We start from the raw sequence: 10,707 nt of genomic DNA, 5'->3' as shown, positions 1-10,707 counted from the left end.
TATATATATATGGATAGATAGATAGATAGATAGATAGATAGATAGATAGATAGATAGATAGATAGATAAACGAGTGCGTGTTATTTGCATGCATATGTTTATATGTTATGTATACAAACGTCTGTGTTACTCATGCGCAGTATTTGCGTGTTTATGATTTCTGCATTCTGCAATCGACTCATGACAAGAGCCATGTACGATATAGTTTCCTTCTCCATACTATCGTCACTTTATGTCACGAACTATTACTTCTCTGTCATGATTTTCTGTGTGATATGACGTCATAAAGTATTGTTTGTCATTCATATAATTAGCAAACAACAAAAACTCCATTCAGATTATGGAAGAGTGCAGGAGAATTTTTCTTTGTTATTTTTATACAGCCACACGTCAACTCTGACCGAATAGATTTACGCTGAAACACATTCATGCTATGACTAACCTGTCGTTTTGGCTGTATATAGAACACTTTATCTAACATATCCTTCTTTTCATAGAGACATGTCGGTATAAAATCTGGCTTACATAGCACTTGAGTATTAACGAATGAAACTATAACCACCATCATTCCAGTCGTGATCACCCAATGCTTTCATCCAGATATTGTTCCTAAGATTAAACCCAATATAACCTAATATTATTGTCGAATATGGCATGTAACTAAGAGTAGCATATGGCTGTTATTTCACGGAAATTTTGCTCTTATTTTTCGCAGTAACAATGCCATTTTTGTTGACTACGTTTGTCAATGTGGTTGATGTGCTTGTGCCAGAAAATATCGTCTATACGCGTCAGGTCACCCATAAAATTTGGATATGATTTAATATTATTTCATTCATTCAGCATAGTTGAATTTTCCTTTTTACCTGCGGGCTCTCAATCGAAGAAAGTGTACTGAAAATCAATAAATTTGTTCGAAGATCGTAAAGAGGAGTGGAAAACGAAGGATGATTATCTTTAAAGCAGTACACGATAGGTGTACACGTTCAAGGAAAACAAAGTTTAAACAAGGGCAGCGATTTGTTTACATAAGGACGTATTGAGGGTGAGTAAAGACTAAACATGAACAACATCAAGAATAATAGATTTATCTTCAACATTATTACATTTTCTGAAACATAATAATTACATATACTTGAAGTATACGTTATCGTGAATACACACATACATACATACACACACACACATACATATCTTTACACACACACACCCACACACACACACACACACACACACACACGCTTATACATATACATACTGACACAGACGCACATATATATGTGTATGTATATATACATACATATGTGTGTGTGCGTGCGTGCGTGCGTGTATGCATATATTTATGAGCTTCTGCGCATATATACAAGAGAAGACTTCAAGAAACAGGGATTAATGAATTGTTGTGTGTATCATTGGTAAATGTTCTTATATAAATTAATTAATTGTCACTTGAATTTGGCTAATCCGGATAGCGGCATGTTGCCAGAAAACTTTCAATAATTATTTACAGCTATCGGTAGAGAAAGCAATATCTTGTAATATAGCCTTTGACCCATATGTATCAGTCACAGAGAAATCTAAAGAATACAGTGATCTCAAATTGAACTCAGAAACGTAGAGTTTTGACAGTTACATTATTAATCTACTTGTTCTACTCTGGTACATGTTGCTCGTTCTACACCACGTGTGATTTATGAACACTATTCATGTGTGTAACTAGAAATGATAAACTATTAAATAATGTTTATCTTCTCAGTACCTTGGGGCATTACAAGACCTAAATGAAAGTAATCACGGTTATCTCTTTAGTGAAGATACTGAGTTAATTTCATTGTAAAACGTGTAACATGTTCACTTTACAATCGATCAATAACTAAGCTTAAACGAGGCAAAATATTAATGGAAATTTCAATGAAATTTTAATTTGAGATTAGAGTGTAATTAATTGTTTAATTAGTTTATGGTAATTTTATAGTGAAACGCTTGAAATACCACGAGTTCAAGTGAAAGAGATTTCATCGTTCCGAAAGCTACTTGCTTCATTACTTGAATGGGAATGGGTTAAAGTTTTGAATTAACAAAACACGTAGTTCTTCGACTATAAAAATGTTTTCAAACTAAATTCTTGAGAATATAAATCCAGAATCGCATTATGTATGATGTATAAGTTTAATGCGAATGTAACGAAATTAGCCTGTTTATGTTGTTACAACATTTGGAAAACACCATGTTGTTAGTGTTTCTATGGTTGCCTAAAATCCCTGCATAACTTCAAATGAATATGAATGAATTTTGGAAATTAGACCTATATTATCTAATTGAAAATTGATTCATACTACAAAATAAACAAAACTAAATAATCCTGGTGGAAGAAATACAACAAACGCGACACACATTTTATATCCGGGTTATAATTATGAAATAATTATTCTATTTCTGCAGTATTTCATTGTGTTGAAATATTTTTTTAACGTTCTATTTCTTTCACATTCTATTTCATGGGTTAAGCGCAGTTTTTCAAGTCATGATAATTCGTATTTTCAGTAGGCATGCATGTTTTGTTCTGAATGATAGCTAATACTACACTTATTTTACTCGATAATATAACTTCCTAGATACAACGTTCAACATCACTTATTTCATAATTACTTTTATGAACCAAAAACCAAAAAACAACACTTTCTTAAGTCTTTGTCTAATTGCTTTGTTAAATACCCAAAAGTTGTTATGTTTTTGTGTGCATTAATATGTATAAAATCTCTCTATCCATTTGTATATATCTATTTGTATATAAGTAGGCATGTGGGAATGTAACTGTGTGTGTGTGAACTTGTGTGTGTGTGTGTGTGCGTATAGCTGAATGTATAATTATATGGAATGCACCTTATATTTCTTTCTCGTTTATAATCAGTTATCAATTCTAAGTACTCATCAGTAGAAAAACAGGATTGTAGTATGCTTCGATATGGAAATGTTATTCACCGGGAAATGTCAAGTTTTGGTAAGGAGTAATCACGTGTATAATATATTTTTGATTGTGATGAAGTTAAAGTAGAGTCACTCACTTATAAACTACAACTACCTCCGAGAGAAACAATTTAATAAATGTAACCATTAAATCGTCAAAGAAGTGAAATGATTTCTCATTTCCAAAGCTGAGTGCAAATATGAAATCAATTAAATATTTTAGAGTTAAATATTTATGAATTTTACTGTAATTTAACATTGGAAACAGATGTTGTGTAAGAGTGATGCATCGATGAAAATAGATATATATATATTGTTGTCGATTTATTTAAAAACATTAAGTGTTTGAAACTAAATAACAAAAATTGTGCTGTCTATAAAATTACGAAAGAGATATAGTTAGTATACTGTAATTGAAAAGCCTAAAACAGCATTTTGCATTCAATTCTCAACACACACAAAATGTATTATCTTACATAACGTTGGCCACACAAAAGTGATTCCCTGTGGTAGAAATATAATTACAGCTGACGAATCACTGTAAAGAGATTATGTTGGGGTAATTGAAATGAGATTTGATAAAGAATGCGTTCAGCTACTATTTTTCTTAAAATTTTATAAAAATCTTACACTACTTCTTTATCGAGTATGAAGTAACGTATGTAGAAAATAACATAAATAACTATAAAGTTATATAGAATCATAAAACCAAATATCTAATTATATAAAATTATGAAAAGACAATAAAATGGGAATACACAAAGCATGTAGAAACTTATAATGATTTTTCAAAGCAGAAGTATAACGGTTATGAAAAAAAAAAGTTTTATAAATACTTTATCTTGAACAAATACTCATAATTGATATCTTTTGGACGTCATAAATCAAAATACTTGTTAAAATATTATGAATTATCAAAGACTAAAAACGTTATCGACGTGTAATATATTCACAGACGTTCCTCTATAGAAAAAAAGAAAGTATTTTAAAATATTCCTTATTTTCGTTGTCATATATCAAAAAGATAAGCGAAGAAACGTCAAAATAGCCTTATACAATGAAGTTTGGACTGCATTAAATTGTTTTGTACTGGTACCGAGATGACATAACTGATTTTATTGTTCATAGAGTATATAAATACAAAGTTGTCACATCAATCAAGCTGATTGCTTTAAAATTGGAACGATGCAAACGTAATGTTTACAATTTAAATTTTCACTTAAAATCTGTAGCCCATTGAACATCAGGTATAAATTCATTCGCAACAATTGTATTGCTTATAAATATGTATGCATATATTTACGTATGTATGCATGTATGTATGTATGTATGTATGCATACATGTATGTATGCATGTATGTATGTATTTTTGTATTTTGTATGTATGTATGTATGTATGTATGCATACATGTATGTATGCATACATGTATGTATGCATACATGTATGTATGCATACATGTATGTATGCATGCATGTATGTATGCGTACATGTATGTATGTATTTTTGTATTTTGTATGTATGTATGTATGTACCTATCCATATAAGCTTATACACAAAACACACACTAAATACATATACATTATATATGCAGCTCGATCTTCATGTGCACATGAAATATCTTAACTCACTAACCTCGATCTTTGGTCCAATCAACATCTAATTGCAATACATTATGGAGGAGAATAATTGACGTGAAACGGTATTAGGCATATATCTGCGAAAAAGTACAACCCAGAAAATAACGATGTGTCTGATATTTACTGAAAAACTTATGATACCTCTCTTGTCAGTTTATAATAGGTATTTTTTTTACTAATCTCAGTTCTTAGACGTGTGTAAAGGATTTCATAAGGTTGTTGGCTGTAGAATATCCATTGACAATTTACATTAGAACTCTCTCCATAGTTAGGATCTGATGCACCTGTATTATAATATACAATCTGATAAAATATCTGCAAGGGCAGTGTAAAGTTAAGCCTAATGCATTATTTAAATGATTTTATTGTACTCCCATTCAAAGTTCTATGGATGTTAGTCGAACTATATAGTGGTATTCACGTATTTGTATTAATTTTATTACGGCGTGTAAAATGTTGAAGAGTTTGCAAAGTAGAAGATAGTTAATGATATGTTCACGATGCTGTTTGTAGTGTGGTGCCGTGTTTACATACGACTTTCACTTTTTGAGAAGATTTATATGAATATACTCAGAAGTAAGCATAGTGTATTATTCTTGTTTATCAACGTATGCTAGTCCAATATATATTCTTCTTCTTCTTCTTCTTCTTCTTCTTCTTCTTCTTCTTCTTCTTCTTCTCCTCCTTCTCCTTCCTCAATTACTGCTGCTTAAACAATCAAAACCAAGAACTTGCATCCCCTATATCAAATATCCTTTTAGGACTGCTACTACCTGCCACCAAGCGTTTACAGGAGTAAGAGAGAGGGAGAGAGGGAGAGAGAGAGAGAGAGAGAGAGAGAGAAAAGAACGGAAAATGTCCCTTGTATTTCAAAAATATGGAAATAGTTAAAAAAATATTTTATTTAATTTTACTATATCCGTATACATATACATATATATATACTTATTTATATATTTATATATATATATACATACATACATACATACATACATACATATAAATACACATACACATATATATATATATATATAAGCATATGGGTGTGTATGGTATGCATATATTCGTGTCAGGACGTTAAGTGTTTATCTCTAAGACTTTGTCCCACACGGAGGAAAGTCTGATTAGACCGATCTGAATCAAGGAGCTTTATCACTGTGAAAAAAAAAAACAAAGGGAAGAGACAGGAAAAGAAGGAAAGGTTGAATATGGCAGAACAAACACTAATATGATTATTTTTGCTCGTTTATGTAAGAAGACGGTTGATATGACGTCCGTAGAATTATAAGCATGTAGATTCGTAGAAGAACGCTCATGCATGGTTATTGCTTGCATTAATATCCATACATGCGTGCGTTCAAGCATACATGGTTACGAGTCCACGAACATTTTAATATGCAAGCTATTCTGTCCACTTAGCATTAACCTCTAATCTTAGTAGGTGTATAGACAATGTAATTTTGAACGGTAATTGTGATTTATACGACTGTTGACATATTCAGAGAAGAGATGTAATGTTCGTGCTCGTGTCATCTGCTTATTATTCGTTGAAATAACTTCAAAGACATGAAGATGAATTGTGTTGTTTAAAGAGACACAACACTGTTAACACACCAGAAAAATTCTGACAGCGATTTCATTCTCTCTCTCTTCTTCCTTACCTCTTCCTCTTTCTTTCTCTCTCTCACTCTCTTACTCTCTCAGCATTTATGCATACACACATGCACGCGCGCAAACACGCACACACATGCACGCGCCCAAACACACATACAAACACACACACACATTCACAAATGACCTACTTTTCTCTCAGGTTAACATTTCTTTCTCGCTGCTACTTTTTTTGCTTTCCTTCTCTCGTTACTTTGAAAAAAATTGTTTCTCTCTATCATTCATTTTCCTATTCTTTTTCGACTTGGAAATATTACCAATCAGATGAAAATACCAACTAAGCGACAACTATAGCTGAAATCGAGTTTGTGAAGGTTGAATGATGAAAGAAACGCAAAACTCTACTGCACCCATATGAATATATTTAAAGGTCGCAGATCAAAAGATTTCTGCAAAACAAATTGCGAACCCTGGAGAGACCATTCTAGATATATATTCAAGTTTTTTAATAATTATTAGGAAAGAAAATAATGTAACATTTCTGTTTTATCAAAATTTCCTTTTATTATTTTATTTAGAGAATTTTTGTACAGTATTGGGATAGGTGAAAATGAATATGCAGAAGCGTATGAAACAAAAATATTTTCTTCATTCAGAATCTTTTCAGAATTTCATTTTTTGAGACGGAAAACTTCTTATCTTATCTATAGTGAATGATGAAATCTTAAGGAGTGGAAATAAAGTAATTAGCCTTTCCCTAAAATCAAATAACTGATAGCTAATAAGGTGCGTCATATACGGCGAAATTGTGTTAAATCGGAGTTAATCAGTGGTGAAGCATTATTGGTATAAATATACGTTTAATACAAGAAATCATATTTCTCAATGTAGAATAAACAATTTCCACTCAAACAAATAGCACTGAAAACTGAGATGGTCTGACAAATAAAGTGAATAACTACAGCATATGAAATAAAATACTGTTCGTCCCTCCTAACCACCCACGCACAAACAGAAAGGAGACATCCCATCCCCAAAGCCTGTGCAGAAACCTCACTACACACATATTCATACACCTTGCTCCCCTTTAGTTTGCATTCAGCACAGTTGTCGTTATGTGCAGTCATTCAACGTAATAAAAGCCGCAACCAGATCGACTTTGGATCAGAATATAACTCCGTAATCCATTAATGACCCATTGAATAATTTAATCCTAAATGCTTTTAAAATACCTGAACGTCTCCATTTGTTAGCCCTTTCTTGACTTCTATTACAATTTATACATACAAATGCAGTTCAATTGAAATTAAATCGAAGTTTCAATGTACGATCACAACTGTAAAAGAGATAACCATGAACAATGACACAAAAAACCGTATTGAGACTACATTTAAATACACTTTCCGCACCATGTTGCAGCTATTTTTTTCATCAAAGAGAAAGAAGGTGTTTATTTGATATTAACTCGTTACATTATGACTTGCGTTATACTTCGCCAGCTTTAATTCTGCGCGAAGGAAATGAAGCTCATCAAAATTTTATACAGATATTCGTCTTCATAATTCAAATACTTATATACAGCATGCAATGGGTAAATTGTTGCCATTTAAAACTTTTAATTTCGTACATGCCCATTGATCTTTTTTTTCTTTTCTAATTTTGTCGACTACACAGTATAGTAGGATCAGTTGGGTAACATCTGTAAGAAAACAGTATCATAACGCAATTCATTCTGTCAGTCATTTGGAAACGACATGTCGTACTACTGGCATTCACGACGGAAGCTTCAGTACGAATATATGGTGAACACAAACATGTATATGGTGTCCCCAAAACATGTACCGAGAGTAATATAAATCAAACATCGAGTCAAGATCATGGTGTTTGGAGTGATCACCAGTTATGTTGACGATATGCCTCCCTTCATCTTTCCACATAACCTCAGACTCTACTCGGATGCTTATATCAAGTGCCTGGAGAAGGTAGTGCTGCCCTGGATCAAGAGGGTGGCTGCTGGAAGAACTTATGTCTGGCAACAGGATTCTTAAATCATGCAACACAAGAAGGAGAACCCAGCTATGGCTATGAGACAAATTCTGCAACCTAACTTTCCAGACTGCAAACCCCTTGAAAATTTGAGCTGGGCGCAGTTGAGTGAGAGACTAACTAAACTCTTTGTCACACTAAAGATGAGGTGAAGACAAGGATTATGGCAGCATTCACCAACTTAGACCATCCAGAAGACTAGCAGGGGATTCTGAAGTGGCCTGGAGTCCGTGGTTAAAGCCAATGGCGATTTTATTCAATAAATTTACTCTTTCGTATTTCAAGATATTCGTATGGCATTTTCGTAAATATATCTGTTAAAATGAGATGTCAGTATTATTTTCATTTTTGCGTAATTTCGACGGCAATATAATCACGGTGCTCTATAAAAATAAGCAATAAAAAACAAACTGGGATTAAAAGGAAATAAACGTGCTCAGATGACGGAAACTTAATGCGACACCTTAATATGTGACTGATATGTATATATATAGATCGCTGTACAGCTCCATTCCGCATCAGCAAACAAGCATCAAGTTGCGTTGCTTTCTCCGACATTTACAAACACGTTTCGCGCATCATCTCACGTGGGCTTTCTTTATTGTATTCTTCATTACGTTATCGATACGAATCACCCTTACCCCCACTTACTCTCACGATTCCCTCTACATCACCCTCGTCCACCGATAACCTTGAAAACACATAATTCTCCATGATGCTACTGCACAAAATATGCTTACTAATGATTCCTTATTTTAAGAGCAATAAAGTCATCAACTACTTTATTCCTATGCACACTGGCGAACATCAGTTGAGACTGTACATCAGGCGTTTCAATTGCGAAAGTATAAGAAGAGTTTAAAAAGACATGAACACTGATATACGCTGACTAACTAACGCAAATCACACGTATGGTGCAATTTTTAAATTTCTTATTACTTTCTCACGGCACTTTTAATATAAGATTGAGTGTAAAACGACATTGCATTCAAATTCTCGCGATGTAGAAATCTACAGTAATATTTTCTGACACTTTTATAATGCTATTTCTGCTAAATGTTTTTGTTTTTTTCGTTTGAGTATATCACTCGCCGTCTGGTAATTATATGAGTAGTTACGTTCACCCTCATATGAAACCAGATTTCTTTTTCTTTTTTTTCTGTAAGCCAAGATAAAAGAGTTCACAAAATGATACATATATACATCGTAAGCTCAACGATAAAAGAGACAATCCTTTCCAATATAGGCACAGGGCTTGAAATTTTTAGTGGGAGGAGGCTACTCTATTGTATCGACTCCAGTGCTCGACTCGTACTAATTTTATTGGCCCCCGACAGGATGAAAGAAAACTTTACTTCCGCAGAATCTGAACTTACAACGTACATACAGAAGAAATGCCGCTCATCATTTTGTCCGGAGTCGTAACGCTTATGTCACCGCGATACCTTTAATAATCAAATAAACAACAAAACTGAAATAAAGCGACATCGTGCGTGAGAGAAACACACTAGTCAAATCTATGGCTCCTATATTTATAGGGAGTAAATTGAAATCAATTATACAGATGGTCCTGTCTCTACACAGAGTTTTGCATTTATAAGTCTGAAAGCACACTTCAAAAACGTTCAGCTTTCTTCTATACACGCTTCATCATCAGATAAGAGTCATATTGAATGTATTTCAGACAGCTGAAATCGTGTCAAATAACAGCATATCGTTAATGGTTCTATGCAAGAAACGTTTAAGTTATTTTCATTCCAATGGAATCTAATCTTTTCCTGAACAAGAGCTTGATCGACATCGTTTTACACACTGAAATATCTACAACAAAAACACTCGCAAGAAAAACTACAGCACCAGCACCAGCAACAAATACAACAAAAAGAGCCCCGCACAGTATTGATGTTCGTGCCCTATTTCCAACTTCATGAACGTAATAGCTAATTCGTTATCTTCTGCGAAATTTCGAGAAGATAGTGGTTAGAATTTCTGATCAGGTAAAGGGGCCATATTTTAGTGATCGTGAGGATTTTCTCCTACGTTTCTCACAATTTGTGGCTACGTTACATTTATTTTTAGTGCGTCTATTTTTTGTTTCCTTGGTACACCATGGCAGCTTCTCAGCTTTATGAAGACAACATTTCATCGCCATCATCCAAATTGATGCGGCAGTGTTACAGGAAATTGAGGGCAAGTTTCTTAGTATTACCCTTCATATTCTTTCTCCTGCTTTGAATGAGAAGATCATTTTCATCGCCTGCCCAACAAACCAACCACATAAATTGTATTTAAGTAACCATAATGTGACACGAGACCATAATGGCTTTTGATGTTGGCTGGCAATACAAGTGCATCATTTCTACAAAAGTTTTTGTTAACCCGAATTAAACATCTTTGAGTATTCCGCCACGTCTGACACCAAGTTCAAGTTTCATCATAAATCCA

General features: G+C 33.4%; 1 protein-coding gene and 1 long non-coding RNA gene across 3 annotated transcripts in view; both read left to right on the top strand.

Moving 5' to 3' along the window:
• Positions 1–10,707, top strand: part of LOC106873251 (gamma-aminobutyric acid receptor alpha-like) — a 647,142-nt gene that overhangs the window by 97,053 nt on the left and 539,382 nt on the right. The gene's annotated exons all lie outside the window — the stretch shown is intronic.
• The window catches only part of LOC106873691 (uncharacterized), an 11,084-nt gene continuing 517 nt past the window's right edge, over positions 141–10,707 (top strand). Inside the window, exons 1-4 of the long non-coding RNA XR_001409907.2 lie at positions 141–1,045; positions 2,912–3,001; positions 5,119–5,181; positions 6,541–10,707. The exon at positions 6,541–10,707 is cut by the window's right edge and continues 517 nt beyond it. This is a non-coding gene — a long non-coding RNA (uncharacterized LOC106873691). The remainder of the gene's footprint in view (positions 1,046–2,911; positions 3,002–5,118; positions 5,182–6,540) is intronic.

The sequence above is a fragment of the Octopus bimaculoides genome, chromosome 9, assembly GCF_001194135.2.
Source record: "Octopus bimaculoides isolate UCB-OBI-ISO-001 chromosome 9, ASM119413v2, whole genome shotgun sequence".
Lineage (NCBI taxonomy): Eukaryota > Metazoa > Mollusca > Cephalopoda > Octopoda > Octopodidae > Octopus > Octopus bimaculoides.
Note: the sequence above shows the minus strand (reverse complement) of the source record. Positions and strands in the feature narration are given on the sequence as shown.